This window comes from Marmota monax, unplaced genomic scaffold (genome assembly GCF_021218885.2).
Source record: "Marmota monax isolate L192 unplaced genomic scaffold, Marmota_monax_Labrador192_F-V1.1 WCK01_AAM20220418_F8-fsc00137, whole genome shotgun sequence".
Taxonomy (NCBI): domain Eukaryota; kingdom Metazoa; phylum Chordata; class Mammalia; order Rodentia; family Sciuridae; genus Marmota; species Marmota monax.
In genome coordinates this window covers 807,238-824,963 of record NW_026692854.1, presented here as the reverse complement: position 1 = coordinate 824,963, position 17,726 = coordinate 807,238, and positions in this window count along the sequence as shown.

Sequence of the window (17,726 nt, the reverse complement as noted above, 5' to 3'; positions counted from 1 at the left end):
CCCTCACTGAGACACACAGAAGCCTTTTAGTCTTAGGCAATAATCAAGTTGACAATTCAGATTAACCATCACATCCTTCTTAACAAACTTTTAAAGGTACAATTCAGTAATTCCTACTATAGGCACAATTCTAGAACATAATTATCTTGCATAACTGACACTATGCCCATTGAACTGCAGTTTCTCATTTCCCTCACCTCAACCCTTGGCAACTATCACTCCATCGTTTCTATGTATTTGGCTATTTTAGATACTTCATGCAAGTATTTCATTTAGCCTAATGTCTTTACAGCTTATCCATGTTGTCAGATACGACAGGATTTCCTTCTTTGTTAAGGATGGATAATATTCTATTATATGTATAATTTTTTTCTCCTGTTCATTTCACCAAATCCCTGTTCTGTCAATCAGGCAACAAAAGAGAGAAGACAGAACAAGCATGCACTCTCTGAACATATTTGTATTTTATTGAGGCCTTCTAGAGAAGTCTTTCCTGAAGAAGTTATTATAACAATAGCAAGCTTAGTCATGGTAGCAGTATTTACTGAGAGGAACATATTTTTGCAACAAGAGACTTTTTCTGCACGCCTTAGATTATATCACAGGTCTGAATATTAACAACCAATCATTGAGGGATGACTTCTCCAATGTCTCCCAGCCTTCTCCATACTCGAATAGCAGCCTGAATGTGTCCAAATCAGAGCACATGCTAAATATTACATATTTCTATTTCTGTGTTGATTCCCCCAAGTTCCAAGTAACTTGGCTAAGAGTAACAACCAAGCAGATAATAGAGGTGAGATTTGAACCTTGGCATTTCAGACACAAAAGCTTATGATCTTTGATTTTTATATTGTAACTTCTTTCTGGAAATGTGTATGAAAAAAATGTATCAAATTATCTGGAATCATTATTTCTGGTATAACAAATCTTATTACTTTTCATGTTTGGGTCCCTCGTTTAGGTGAATTAGTATGAGCATTTGTTTCATTTTCCTAAGTCCAATATTTCTTAAAATTTAATCAATAGCTATGAATGTGCTTTTTACTCTATATGTACTCCAAAGTCTGCAAAATCATAAAGATTAAGGAGAAATATTTCATTCCCTACCTAGTCATAGCATGCAGCAGGTGCTCAATAAATGTAGAAAGATTCCTAGAACAGAGCAAACACTATACCTAAAAGAACAGAGATCTATTTTTAACTTAGGTGTCACTTTTCCTCCGTGTCACTCTGTTAGAGGAAGGAATTACAGGAATTAGTCCCATATTTGAAATTCTAGTGTAGAATAATTCACTGCTTATCCTGGAGCACCAAATCAAGCACACTTATATGGCTTTGCCTGAGAAAGTAACGTATTTCTTTGGAAGAGCGAACAGCAGATCTGTAAGAAGAGAGAAATATTCTGCTTACTCAACATATCAGTTTATATAAAAATAGAAGATCCTCAGAAAACGCTAAAACTTGATAAAAGTATTTTAAATAGCTCAGTGAAAATAATATGCGGATGTAAAAACCCTAAAAGCAAAGAATAAACTTCCTTTGATATCTGGCCGCCCCAGAAAGAGGTGATGGATTATTCATTTGCTTGTTTGGAATTCCATTTATATTCTATTCAGTGCTGGAAGATTTAGAACATCACGGAAATGCTGCAGCTCTTAGAGAAGAAAAAGGAGAGGAGAGATAATAAAGTTAATCCTTGGATTAAATGAAAAAAATATTAAAAGAAGATGAAACCCATCTCTGGATACAATAAAAACAGATACCTTTCAAGGAAAAAAAGAATGTTTTATACAAGTAAATGCAAGCTTAATACAAAGAGAGATAAAATTATAGATTTGTCACATTGCTGAAGCATGCGATTAAACAAATACCAGAGCCTCATTCTGTAAATTGAAATATATAATTACTTAAGAGTCCTACTAACTAAATTCAAACATATAATTGCTTAAGTCTCTATTGTAAACAAAGTTTTGCAAACTCTCAAATATGTTCAGAAAAAAAAACTTGCTACACTCAGCTGTGCCTAGGAAAACAATCAAAAGACATTCAATAGCATTTCTCCAGTTTTAAGAAAATATTCAAGGATGGTTTATTCTAATTTAGGCCAGAATCCAATTAAATTGAAATCGTGTGTAGTTCTTCATTTGAGTATTAAAACCTATTTTTTATTAAAAACTTAAAAAAAACACATTCATTTTAATTTTCTTAAGTATCTCCAGCTGGGTGCATTATCTGTACTGAACTTATCACCCAGAGAAATGGTACCAGGTGGTCCCCTAGGCTTAATAAGGATTTGATTATTAAGTACAGTGGGGAAATGAGCATCTTCATTCTGGATACCTGTTTTTCTACCTTGTCTCAAAAAAAACATCTTTTAGCTAAAGCGGAATCTTTATCCCTTCAACCAGGCTGAAGTAACATCAATGGGATGGCACTGTGTTGGAATTTCACCTTTTTCCCACTTTCCCAGACTACAGTCTAATGGAAATAGAAAAGTTACACCCAAAGGTGACTGCTACTGATAAACAGGCTTCCAGATGGGTTGTGCCATGGAGTGGAGTTTTTAAGATTTTTTTTCATTAGCGCTTTATAGTTATACATAGCAGTTGAGTTCATCCCAACAAACTCATACATGCATGGAAACTGATTTCAGTTAATGATCTCTCCCATAATCCCTCCCTCTTTTCCTTTCTTTCCCCTTCCCGCTCCCATTCTCCATCTATTCAACTATTTGACTGGCTCTTTTTATCTATGTATAAAGATGACTTTCCCTGTGATATATTTATATATGCATATAACATGATTTTTAAAGAAGTATTGGGCATTCCTGCCCCTTGCCCTTCCCTGTACCTTTCCTTTATTTTATTCAACTTTCTGCATATGAGAAAAAAAAACTGACTTTTCAGTTTCTGAGTTTGGTTTATTACTTAGCATGATATTCTCCAATTTCATCCATTTACCAGAAATGCCAAAATTGCATTAATTTTTATGGCCAAGTAAAACTCCATCATATATATAAAGATGTCTTAATCCACTCCTCTGTTGATGGGCACTTGGGTTGATTCTATAATTTAGCTATTGTGAATTGACAGTAAACAGTAAGTTAACTGTATCATTGTACTATTCTGATTTTAGATCTTTGGGGGAAATACCAAGGAGTGGGATAGCTGGGTCATGTGGTAGTTCAATCCCTAGTTTTTTGAGGATTCTCCATACTGCTTTCCAGAGTGATTGTACTAGTCTGCAGTCCTACCAACAATGTACAAGTGTACCTTTTCCCCCCACAGCCTCTCCAGAATTTATTATTGTTTGAATTCTTGATCATTGCCATTCTGACTAGAGTAAAATGAAATATTAGTGTAGTTTCAATTTGGATTTCCCTGATTGCTAGAGATGTTGAACATTTTTAAATATATTTGTTGGCCATTTGTGTTTCTTCTTTTGAGAAGTTTTTGTTTAATTCTTTTGTCCATTTATTGATTGGGTTTTCGATTTTGTTATTAAGATTCTTGAGTTCTTTGGTAATTCTGACTATTAATCAGAATTACTATCAGAGGAGTAGCTGGCCAAGATTTTCTCCCATTCTATAGGCTCTCTCTTCAAGCTTTTAACTGTTTCCTTTGCTGTGCAGAAGCTTTTTAGTTTGATGGCATCTCACTTATTGATTCTTGGTTTTATTTCTTGCACTTTGGTGGGGTATTTAAGATAATTTTGATGGGAAAAGGGCTATAGAAGAAAAGAGAAAGCAGTTACATTGCAGTTATGTATGAGAAAGAAGAGCCAACACGGTCAAATATGAAATACTTAACAGTTTGCTGTGGGTTTAAAGTGATCGATCATTCTAGATGTTCATCTTCTCTGAATTAGACTAGAAAAACATTTGACCAGCTGTCATCACCTAAATAATTTTTTTATTTTAAAAATATACAAACAGAAACATTGGTAACCCAATGGCCATTCATTCTCCCCTATCTTCTCTACACTTATGTGTTTTTCTGCTTCATATCACTGCTATTTAAGGAGATAAAGCCTTCTTTTTTTTTTTGAGCAACTTTATGAGTTTAGGTATGCAAACTGGGAAGAGGGAGAACATTTCAGCCCTACTTTGGAAATAGCGCGAAAATAATTTTGAATTCTCTCATTGATATGGGATAAACAAGAAAGGGAGAGAGAAAAGTGGGGGACAAGAAGTAGAGAACTCTGTGAGCGAAAGCTTCATAAAATTAAATCATGGGTCAAGCTTTGGACTCTAAAAGCCATAAACTTGATAAAGGTCTTAGAAAACAATTGTTAGCTATCAGGACCCTGAAAGACTTCATAGCAAATCTATGTTACGTATGAAAGAGCCTGTGTAGGTATAAATATGGAGATTGAAATTGCTAATATCGAATGAGGTAAATTAGAATTATTTACCAACAAAAGCTTCTGAGTCTTTAGTCTTGCAGAAATCAGTGAAGTTGTTTAGCCCATTCCCCAGACTGCAATCTGGACTTATTCAAATTATTATGAGAAAACAAATTTTTTTCACACCCTGTCTCATATAAGAAGAACCCACTGCCTCCATTAGCAATATCCCCCAGCTGTTGGTTTGGGGGGCAATATTTGCTGACAAATGCCCTCGTGTTTAAGCTATAGCTGCCATCTAAAATCAATAGAATTTGCCAGATTTCATGAATTAATCCATTTTCCTAAGAAAGATTCTAATAATTTGGCTAATATGTTTCCAACAAGGAAGTATCAATTACACCAAGGCTTTTAAATAAATAAATAAATAAAAACTTTCCCTTTTATGATTTCAAAATTGTCTTCTCCTAGAGTGAAGAAATATTTTATGGCAGTGTGCTGGCTGAAAAATAAGTTGTCAAGAGTCATTTACAGCTAATTGGGGTAGAGTCACTGTCAATTAAAACCAAAACAGCTACAAAGTTAACAAGCGATTCAACACATCATTAGAGCTCAGTGACTCTTAGGGTCGGAGGGGACCTTAAATAATCAGGAGGAAAAAAACAGGATGAGTGCCTAAAATGTATTTCAAACAATATTATTTCATTTTGCCATCACAGTTAGTTCATTCTTTTTTAATCTCTCTATATATTTTCTCAGATAAAATGATTAAAATGTAGGCAGGCTTAAAAAAGAAAAGAAAAGAAAAAAAAAAAAAAAACAGATAATCCATGATCTCAATGCATACCTACTGAGTAATGTAATATTTACCATAAAAGAAATAGCTTATTTCTTAAATCTCAGAGTTAGCAGTACTACATCAGAAACAGTACACCTTGCTTAGCTTCCAAACTTTTCTCTTTCATTCATCAAATATGAAAAATTAGTTTGGGTTTTTTTTTGTGTATAAATAACACTCATAAAAAATATATATTGTATTACTGTAAATAATGACCTATTTCAGTTAGTACTTGGAAGCAACATTTTTTATTCTTTTATTTGTTTATTCACACATTATTGCAAAGTGTCATATTCTGATTAAATGCTTATATGCATTTTTATATCAGTATTTTTCTTCCTATGGATTTGTGTAGACTATGTGCCACAAAATATATTTATCGCTTACAAAAGCCTTTACAACAATTGTTCATTCAGATAACTCTATCTTTAAAGCACTGATTTAAAAAAAAAAACACAGCAATTTTGCAAATAAAGACTTTATCAGGGGCTGGGGATATAACTCAGGTGGTAGAGTGCTGCCTCACATGTACAAGGCTCTGGGTTCAATCCCCAGCACCACACACACACACACACACACACACACAAAAGAGTTCATCAAGGTGAAAAATAGAAAAGAAATAATTATCCTATTTTTCAAATATCTCAGCTAAACATTGGTACAATTCTTACCTCTTTGTCTATATGGATTTAAATTCTAGCCTTTCACTCATTTTTCTGAGCTATTCGTGGAGGAGTTCTCCCACCTAAGCCCAAGAATGGAAAATCACTCATGTAACTATTTCTAATAGAATCAAGGGAGTTCAACAAACAAACAAACAAACAAAGCCAGGATGCTATAATAGTCAGTTTTGCATTACCACAACAAAATACTCCAGAAAGGTCATTTATGAATGAAAGAAGGTTTATTCAGTTCACGGTTTTGTAAACACAAGTCCAATAGAGGGCAGCCCCGTGGCTCCAAGCATCTGATGACTATGATGAAGACAATGGTGAGAATGATCACACACTGAGACAGAAAACAGAGGTAAAGGATGAGACCTCAATCCCAGGATCCCTTTTAAGGGCAGACTTCAATCACTGAAAGATCTCCCACTAGGCCCCAGGTCTTAAAGGTCTATAGCACCTACCAATATTGCCACCTTAGGGACTAAGCCTTTACATATGGGACTTTGGGGACAATCATCCAATAACAGAGGCCATAAGAACACTCAGCACTCTTAAATTTCAAAAATTAAGAAAATTGTCTTAAATTAAAATAACATAAATTAATAGAATTTGCTTATGCTAGGAAGGGTCAGTTCTCTCATATCCTAAACTACTTAATTATGGTGGATTTTGTTGATGTTTATTTAATTCTGAGCTGCATGTATTAGCTTAATCCACTTCCAATCAACAGTGCTCTTCTCTTCTCAAGCCCTAGAATTTTTTGGAAGCAGGTATGTAAGTCTGTTTGCTTCTGTAAAAAAGTTTTGGTTTCTCTTTTTTTGTTGGTTTTTGTTGGGTTTCATTTTGGCTTTGTTTACATCGACCTTTAACTTATTTTACAAACTTCAGCTTTTCTGGTATATTAATGGCTTTGTGTCTTTAAAAGATAGTCTAACTTCTGAGAAATTCTATGAAATAGCCAGAAAAATGCAAAGAGAAGAATTTAGGAACCAGGAGAGGGTGTTTGCTTGCATATAAATAAATGCCCTCTCAGACTGATCCAGGCAGGAGATTAATTGCTTTGTCCAGAAGTCTATCACTGCCAGGGAAAGATTTAAACTCAAGATTTTTCAGCTTTTGAAAGTTCAGCAAATCACTTATAATCAGCAAACATTTTCTGAATCCCCAAATACTAAAGCCTAGGATACATAGAAGATATGTCCCTCACCTTATAAAGCATAACTTTTAGTTGACAGAACACTAAGGTAAACAATAGACACAGAATGCATAATATCATGAGAAGGCCTGGGGTTCGTGTCTGAGGACGTTGAGTATGATTGCTTTGCCTTTCTACCTCTGATTATATCTGTGAAGTTAAGGCATTTATATTTGCCCTTCCCAAGTCAAAAAAAAAAAAAAAATGTAAGGTTCTCAGACAAATTAAGTATTTTTACTTTTTAATTTAAAAATTAAGGATAATGAACCAATATTTTATTAGCTCTCCTACTTTAAATATGAAAAGCATTTTGTGTATGAGTTTAAAAATAAATAAAATAATAAAATAAATGTGACAAGTGCCAAAAATTCCAAATTAAACTTCTTTATACTAAAGAAATTAGGATTTTTTAAAAAATCACCCTAACAGGTTAGCAAGGAAGAGTTATTCCTTGGTATTTTCTCCTGAGCAATGTCAATAAGATACAACTCTCAGACAATTATTTTTTACTGTTAACACCAGACCCTGAAGAAGTTCTTACATTTTTGAAGTCACTTATATGATCTTAGAAAATGCACCTCTCCTCTTGGAAGGGACCCCCACTTTCAGATCCAGTGGTGCAGCTGGTGAGTCCAAGGGGAATCTCTCTTCCCATGTTGCTGACTGGTTCAGTCATGGCCTTGTGACTCAGACCAAAGGGAAGTAAGAAGATGAAAGTGTCCTTGCTGAAGAGAAAGCTGAAGATGGACTTGTGTCTCAGTCAGTCAGGGTCGCTGTAACAAAGTACCACGAATTTGGTGGCTTATCAACTGCAAAAATTTCTTTCTCCCAGTTCTGGAAACTGGGCGTCTGAGATGGGGGTATTAGTGAGCACACATTCTGATACGGTCCTCCTCATCTGCTCCTCCAGGGCCTGTAATTTTTTTTAGCAAAACATAATCTTCCAGCATATTTAAATAATCCTTTATTAGAACTATACAAAAAAAAATACCTTCCTTTAAAAATACACTTGCTGAATTAAACATATGAGTAAAATATTATACTGCTTTTCAATCTTCTGTCCTTTCTTGACTATGACTAACCTAAAATTTGTTTAGAGACCCTACTTCTCTCAAGCTTTCTTGAGCTTCCCTGAAAAATAAAGTAATAGGACTATTTTGCAAAGAAGCCAGAACAATGTGTAATTTTTAATGAATTAGCTATGGTTAATATTATTTCAAAATCTTAAAATGGAACATGAACACTGCTATCATAGCACCTACTGTCTGCAGATCCTCACCAACAAAACAGGAATCTTTTACCAGTTTTGTGGTAAAGGACATAGAAAAGATCAAGCCATATATGAATTTTTCTCCTTGAAAGAAGTGCTGCCCCACTCAGCTGAGGTGCTGAGCAAAGTACCTGATGGGATCAGGACCGGATTGCAAAGTCAGAACAGGCAAACCACAAACCACTGGGGAGGGCTGGGATTGTGGCTCAGTGGTAGAGTGCTCCCCTAGCACAGGTGGGACCCAGGTTCCATCCTCAGCACCACATAAAAAAAAAGGCATTGTGTTGTGTCCATCTACACCTAAAAAATAAATATTAAAAAAAAAACACTGGGGAAAAATGAAATTCAGAGTCTCCAGGGACAGAAGTTATGTGTCAAATTCAAGAGTATTGGCAGGAATTGACACAAGGAGCATAAAACCAGGTGATATTGAAGTCAAAATCCTAGCTGATCAGAACCAGCTCAGCTGGATATGGGCTGCCAAAAGAGATATCTCAAATTCTTCTGGGTATTCCCAATCCTCTGTAGGGGCCAGCAGCTGTTTGATAGCTGAGAAGATGACAATGGTTTCCAAAGACAGGCAGGCAGACTGCTAGTGATCTCAAAATAAAAACCAAGATTTAAACACTGAAATGTGAACAACTATCGTGGCATGTTGTAAAGCATCTGTTGCCGTGGTGAAAATCTTAAAGCAGAATCTTGGTGCAGCAAAAGATATCGAACAACATGAGATAACACAGATGTTATTGTAATTATAAAAGATGACAATTCTTAAGTACATTCAAGGATTTTAGCTCCACTAATGTTCAATTGTTGGGCAAGAGTAGGAAGCGAGCATCTTTCTCCTTCCAACAAAAGGCATCAAGATCAACTGGAATTCAAATCTAGACTGTAGAATAGTCATTGGGAAATGACACTGGGAATCTTCTACCCACAAGTAAGCTCATCTGCAAAGATAAAATGAACTGTAACCTGCTAAGGAGTACGTTGTAAACTGCACACCAACCTGTGTATGTCGATGACTGTCAATATCCAAATGTGAAATAATTTCAGTGATGGGAATAAATACTAAATATTTACCAGCTGGTGCGCCACTGGATCAGTGGGTTCATCTCCCTCCCCTGAGCACACACAATAATAAATGAATAGATTTGGGCTTCCAGCAGCGAGAAAAGGTTGTCTGAAGATTGGAAATCGATGACACCGCTATGAGTACATCAATAGGTTAAGCAATAAATGGGGGCAGTTGTCATTTAAAAAAAATACTCTAATAACAAGGTGGGGGGAAGCTAGATGGAAATTTTTCTGATGTTTCCTTTATTTACTTTGAAATTTGCAAAATGAATTCCTACAGAAATCCTGGCCCAAGTGTACTTTTTAAAAGAACATCTTGTCCCAAACTAACAATGTCTCCTAATACTAAATCCAGTTCCTGTCAATCTGTCCCTAAAAATATTTTAGTTTCAGATTTTCAGCTCTTGTCTAGTGCTAAGAAAAAGAATGATGACTAAATTTCTCAAGGCGGAATGGGAGATGAAGTTACAATAAATAGTGTCATGGGAACCTGTAAAAGAAAAAAAAATAGTGTTTTTTTTTTTCCATTTAATTTCTACTTTATTCTGTTAAATCTCATGACTTCTAAAATATGCTGGGCCCAAATCGTTCCCAAGTCATGACTTACTAAGGAAAATTCTAATGTTTAAGGTTGCCTCTTAGAAATAAAGATATTGGGCTCTCAGGGTAGATTTAATTTGTCTTGTAAGCTTATTTAAGGGAACAATTGATAGAAAAACGCCACTAAAATACTGTGTGGACCCATGATCCAGCCTTTCACGGAACAATGAGACCCTCCCTGCCATCCACAGCATGTGAATATCACCTTCATGGCTTGCATTTCCTTTATCCCAATGCAGGGGCTATATGACAAATTCTAATCTAAGAAATGCCTGAAAAAAATCCAAGAGCACATCAGCTGGAAGGAAGCTTTGCCCTGATTGGTGTCTTCTTTCTCACCTGAGTCAGAGACTTGATCCCAGTGAACTAAGGATGATACAACCACCACAGAGGATTCCATGGGATTGCTTTGGTACAATCGGAAAATTTGCATCTGAGAAGAGAATTGGTGCTAAATAAAGAAAAAATACAAGTTACAATTTGGTACATCTAAGAAGCTCTAGAAAGTAGAGGCCATTTCAGGGGCCTAAAAATACTTTGTTTCTTCAGTTGCTATTTTGAAAATTGCTGTTCCCTGTAGGATAATATTCAGTTGGATTCAGAATATTTGACAGAAACAGAAAGGCTTGTTAGCTCTTTCCTCTATCATAAAATCTATTCTTTGTTATTTTACATATTCCATCTCTGTATTTTCTTGTGTGAGATTTTAAAAGCCCTCTGAAAAGTGATATTATTTTTCTATAGAATCTTCTTATGAAAATTGGAATTCCTGTGCAGTATTGATTATAAAATGTGCTGAAGGCACATATAGGTCAATAGTAGGAATTAGTTAATTAGTTCATAATATCCACATCATAAGTTTTTAATCATAAATATCACACATTGTAATTCCTGCAACTAGAGAGGTTGAGGCAGGAGGATCTCAAGTTTGAGACCAGTCTGGGCAATTTAGTGAGACCCTTTCATAAAGTAAAAAATAAAAGGGACTAGGGATGTAGCTGAGTGGTAAAGCACCCCTGGGTTCAATTCCCAGTACCAAGAAAAGAAAGAAAAGAAAACTGTAAATAGATAAAATTCATTTAGTTTTTCCTTTCTTTATTCTTCTAATTTATAGTCTCTGTAACCCTCTGGGCAAAGCCCAGTCAGTGTAACTGCTTCCTAAAGCTTCTCGCATCAAGCCATATTTAAAATGTGTACACCAATATGCACCTCTTTTAGAAATGGTAATTTCTTTCCATAACATTCAAAATCCATTTAGTGAGCCTCTTCCACATGCCACTACTAACAGGCTAGGAGGCAAAGTGACACAATAATGACATGGCAGAAAACCATGTAGTCCCCACATGTTTGTAACCAAGTACAGTTCATGTTTGAAAATACACATGCAAGAGGATAGAGTTAGAGAATATTTCAGTTCCCAAAATTCCTTTTGGTGTAGGTATTGCACAATTTCGGAAGACAAAATACTTTGAAGAGTCACGTTAGTGAGATCTGAAACATTTCCCAGGTTTGAAAACAAGCTCCAGGATTTAAAAAAAAAAAAAAGCTTCATTAGTGTTTTCTGAAGAGCAGAGACCAGTTAAATGGTGCCTGTGTCTTTGTAGGTCTTCTGTGAGCTGAGCAAACACACTGGGGCAGGAGTCATGAGAGAGCCGTATCACACTGCAGAGGGCAAAGGAGTCAGAAGACCTCTGGGGAAATTCAGAGGAAGAAAGAGGATCCAGAGAAGGAAGGGCAAGGAAGAGGAAGAAAAAGAAAAACAGAAGAAGAATGGGAGATGGGGAGTATGAGGAGGAGAAAGGAGGAGGAGAGGAGGAAAAAAAAAGAGGTGCAGGGAAAGGAGAGGAGAAAGGGAATCATCTTGGTAAGAGTCAAGGTCAAGAAAGAAGTCCAGTGAACACAAATATGTACTATATTTCTCTTAATGTATGACTCCACTCCTACATAATTCCCATCCCATACTCCACCATTTCTTCCTAAAATGCTACCAAAATACCTGTATACACACTACACACATGCACGCACACACCTCCCCCCTGCTCTTTGGATTTCTTGACAAAACCATTGAATGTAAAATATTCTCAATCTGGGTTGGTGTAGGCTGAGAGTCAGTGTGTGGATGGGGGAACAGCTGACATTGGTTAGTTACATATACAAAACCTGTAAGCAGGACAGATCCAGGTTTTGTAGGGCCTAATGATGACAGAGCTTATGGGTTATCTTTAAGAAAAAATTCCACAAAAATATATGAAGTTAGCTACAGGGGTTGGGAAGAGTGAGGGGTGCTTAAATTAAAGCTCCATCCATTTCAAAATAAATCCACCTCTATCAGTCAGTCAAATTGTGGGGACTTTTCCTAAATATTGTGCAAGATTATTCATTGCATAAGATAAGAACCTCAGAACTCTCAGAAAGTGGGAGAGGTGATGGGAGTGTATAAAAATAAAATTGTTTATGAAGTCAAAGTTTATCATTTATTATCCAAATCATTTCCTATGTGCCCATCATTGACACACTCTTTTAATTAAGTGCAGGTCTGATATAGAAACCATCTCATTATGTTACTATAATCAGATAGGAGCAATTTATGTCATTACATTTAAATACATGGTAATTCCCAGTGTTGAGGTAAATATATATAGAATGCTGATTGCACTTGTTTCTAGTTACTCTTATAAAAATTTGCCAAAAGTCTGCATGAATTAGAGAACACATTACTATTATTATAATTAAGGGAGAAAATAGACAAAGCGAAAATTGGGTTCATTTGGTTGTTTAATCCTTCTGACAATAAGGGAATGTGTCTGAGTAAGAAGGAATACCATGGCTGTCAGTATGTTTTGTCCATAAGATCAAATTTTCCTTAATTTATACCTCTGTGCCAGCTCAATGCCTTTTCTTCCAGAACATTCCTATTAGAATCCATACAATTTTAAAAAATATGTCAGTGAAGTAGATTTGTAATCTGAATCTTATCTTTCTAACTGCATTCATGATGATTTTGTGTTTGGTGATGGCTCAAGGTGCATCAGGAAGAAAACTCTGATGGTTCTGCTTGGTTCCCTTTCCCTGTCTCCTTGTAACAGCCTCAGCTCTTCCTTTGGAGGACCTACCCCTTTTCTGTTCTTCTGGTTCCATGGGTGTCAAAGGCTCTGAAGGACACACATGTGACCCACACCAGACCAATTGTTCCTGGGAGATGGCATCCATCTCTCTAGCAGGATGAAACACATATGGAAACTATTGCGTTTTCAAAGGCACTGCCCAGGGAAGACACTGTCCAGAAGCATGGTAGTTCAGAAATTCTTTGGAATCTGTTAGCTATCCAGACTCCCTCCTTCAAAGTCCTCATACACTTCAGTTAAGTCCTCATATGCTTAGACTAGAAAGAACTGGTCTCTCTTAGTAGCAACTAATAAAACCTAACATGGAAACAGAGAGAAGTCCACCACCAACTTAACAAGGTTTCACTTCTGATTTTCCAGTCACATTTATTTCTCATTTTGAAGAAAATCAGAATATAGTCTTAAAAGTAAAAGTCCTCTCCCCTTCTCTTCCCCCCAAAAAATCTTACATGCAAAATTTTTAAAACATTAAGTTCCTTTTAAATGTCACCAAATTTGCTACATCATGTCTAAAAATAAAGCAAGATACAATATGGGGATAATAGTGTCCCAAATGGAAATTCCCAAAAAGGAAATTATTTTTTTCAAATGCTTATAAGGTCAGATGAGTTTATCTCATGTTTTGATACCTCATTGAGAATTTTCTCTCTATAAGACCTAATTTGAAAGTTTACATTTATTTTTGGGAGACTTTGGTTAAAAATTAGTTAACTTTTAAATTAGTTAAAAAATAGCTTTGGCAGATTTGTGTTTGTGTGTGTCCATATAATTCCAAAGAGCTTAATTTTGAAAAATTGAAACTGACAAGCCAGTTACCCCAACAGCAGTCTAATTGCTTTATCTACTTAAACAACAAAAACAAGTAGATACAGAGAATTTTAGGCATTTTCCAAGCTCAGCATTTCCCTGGTGTCTTTACTATCAGCCTAAGAGGTTACCACAGAACATTCATATATGCACAGGGAAAGCATCCTCTGTGGTCTCATTTGGGAAAGGCCCTACTTGCCTTTCAGTATTGGATCATGCTGGAAGGCCTGGGCCTTCTCCCTTTCCTGCCCAAGGTGGAAATTACATGCTAGCAACTGCAAAGCTATCTGCTCTGTCCTCAGTATAGACTCTCCACAGCTGGGCCAAATTTCTACACTTACAGATAAAAGTACTTTCAAAACAGCGAAGTAAATCTATGTCCAGTGAGATATTATGTTAAATATTCATAAATTGCTAATAATAACATAATAACCTTTGACTTCTTCTGCCTGTTTTTCTTGATCATTCAAATTAGACAAGTTCTGTCAAGAAGTAGCTGATCTGATCTTTCAGAGTACTCACCAACCATACTTCAAGCTGAGTGTATTTCTATTTTTTTTAGTTTCAACTCGTACACAAAAAAACTCAAAATCATACATATTAATGGAGTACCATGTAATGTTGTATACTTGTGTACACTGAGTAATGTTTAAATCAGGTTAAACGTATTTATCTCCTCTGATACGTATCATTCCATTGTGGTGAAACTTTTAAAATCCTTTCTTGTCCTTCTAATTTTTTTTAAATGTACAGTACATAATTGTTACCTATCATCACTATACCATGCAAAAGAACTTCTCTCTCTTACCTAACTGTAACTTAGTATTTGTAAATGCGCTTCTTCCCATCCCTCCCTGTCACTGTCCCTGGCCTCTGCTTACCATCATCTACTCTCAACTTCTATGAGAGCAATTGTTTTTTTGATTCCACATAAGTGAAATCATGTAGTGCTTGTTTTTTCTGTGCCTGACTTATTTCCCTTAACATGGGGATCTCCAGTTCCATCCACGTAGTTATAAATGACAGAGTGAAGAGTATTCCATTATATATGGGTACCTCATTTTTTTTATCCCATTATCCATTAATGCACACTTAGATTGTTTCCCTTTCTTAGCTATTGTGAAGTGTGTCAGCAACACCTATAAACCAGTAGATAACATTTACTAATGCTGAGATTATAGAGGTAATATAGACCATGATGTCAAAGAGAAATGCAAATGACAAAAGTTGTAGTGACTTCTATATTTGGGGTCCTGTCTAGAAATCAAAGTTGAAGTAGAATACTAATTGGGCTTCATTTGAAAGTGGCAATGGAGTTATGGAATATGGTGATGACTTCAGAAAATAACATTTTGGGCTCATAGTACAGACAATACACATATTTGTGTTTCCACGTGTCTGAACACTGAGGAAAACATCTCAAGTTGTTTCCTCTTTGAGTACACCAAGTAAAAGATAGGGGCTGGCTCTCCCAGGCCGCATAGCCACCTGACTATCAAGGGTCTAAATTTCTGTTTGTCTATATTCTATAGGTGGGATTTGGAGTGACATTGGAGCTATAAGTATCTGGTTCCTTGAAAGGGAGTGAGACATACTAGGAATTCAGACAGATATCCACTAGGACAGCTGCTGAGGCTTCCCTGTATAAGTTACTGGTGCAGGTCATGTGGTGAGGGTGGGCAGGCATTGACCAGGTCTCCATTCCCCCAGATAACGTCAACATGACAGAAGCCAGGCAGATGCTCAAGGCTCTGCTGCTCTTCTCCATGGGCTCCCTCCAAGCCTGTTCCCCTTATCATGTGGCCACAGACTTCCTCACATGTCACAATTCATGCATACCCTGCAGTACCTCCCCATAATGGTGACATCCTAATCTTGTCTTCCAAGGTTCTTCATCTCTTTTCATCCCATAGTTGGGGTAGTTGGGAGGTGGGGGGAGGGGGAATGCATGTGAGGCTCTGCTTCACATCATCCCCAATAAAGCTTTGCATCCCTCAAATGACATTTGCTAATGTCTTAGAGTGCCTCGTACAACTGCTCTTTCCAGAAGATGGGATCAAAGTCAACATCTGGAATTTATTTCTTCATAATATTAGGAGACCCAAGAGTGTGGAGGTGGGTCCTAAATTCCCAGTGAAGCGCTTTCAGCTGTCCAGTAGAGAATCACTACTGTTGTTCTCAATACGCTCTCCCTTTCCCCAGCATCACTAACCTCACCCATGACCACCCAACCCATATTGCTCAGCCTCAAATGTCAGCATGACTTCCTTGGAGAGTTGAAATGCTTCAGATGGTCCCTGCTCAAGAGAGTAAGACAGAGAATGACTGGGTGAAACATCAACCCAGTCTCCTGCAATTCCTTCTCCTTCCCAGTCACTGAGCCTCTGCAGTGTGGTCTCCTAGTTTGCAGGATGGTATATGACTTGACTTTCTGGCCCCTCTCTGCTCTATGCAGATCTCCCAAATCTGCTTTAATGTACCAAATCCTAACTTTAAAAGGATATTGTCTTTGCCTAGTTATGTAGTCCAATCCCTGCCTCCAAAGCAAAGACTCCCCTCCTAGGCTCCAGGCCTCCTTCCATTCAGGAAAAGATTCACTGCTCTGGACACCAACACCTTCGTGTCTGAAGCTGGGATCTTTTTTATTGTTGTTGTTTTTCCAGTGAGTTATACATGCTGGCAGAATGCACTTTGACACATCATATATAAATGGAGTATAATTTCTCATTTCTCTGGTTGTATATGATGCAGAATCACACTGGTTGTATAGTCTCATGTGTACATACGATAATAGTGTCTGATTCATTTTACTATCCTTCCTTCCCTTCACTCCCCTCCACTGAATTCAAAGTAACTCTATTCTTACCACCCTATTGTGAATTAGCATCTGCATATCAAAGAAACATTTGGTCTTTGGCTTTTGGGGATTGGCTTATTTCACTTAGCATGATATTCTCCAGCTCTACCCATTTACCCACAAATGCCATAATTTCATTCTTCTTTATGGATGAGTAACATTCCATTGTGTATATATACCACATTTTCTTTATCCATTCATCTGTTGAAGGGCACCTAGATTGGTTCCATAGCTCAATTATTGTGAATTGAGCTGCTATAAACATTGATGTGACCACATCACTATAGTATAGTGCTGATTTTAACTCCATGCCGAGGAGTAGGATAACCGGGTCAAATGGTGGTTCCATTTCAAGTTTTTTGAGGAATCTCCATACTGTTTTCTAAAGTGATTTCACCAATTTGCAGTCCCACCAGCAATGTATGAGTGTAACTTTTCCCTGACATCCTTACCAACACTTATTATTGCTTGTATTCTGATAATTGCCATTCTGACTGGAATGAGACAGAATTGTAGAGTAGTTTTGATCTGCACTTTTCTAATTGCTGGATATGTTGAACATTTTCTCATATATTTGTCGATCGATTGTATTTTGAAGCCGAGATCTTGCCATGTTCATCCCTCTCTATGATATGCTTTCAGCCACAGGCTTATAACAGTCTCTGTCAGAAGGGTTTCTGAAAATCACCTTTGTTGCACATAATTTTTCTCAGAGGGCCCCAAATCTGATTTCAAAGTGCCTCATTCCAGTTCTATCTGTGCCTTATACAAGTATTCTTCAAAATTCTAGACAAATGTGCATGTGTAAGGGGCAGGATTGTTAGCAACCATAAAAGATGAATATGCAAAGGGGGAGCTTTGTTTACATCTTCATAACTCAACATATCTCTTACACTTTTTTTCTATTCATGGCAAAAACATAATCACTCCATGTGCCAGTATTAA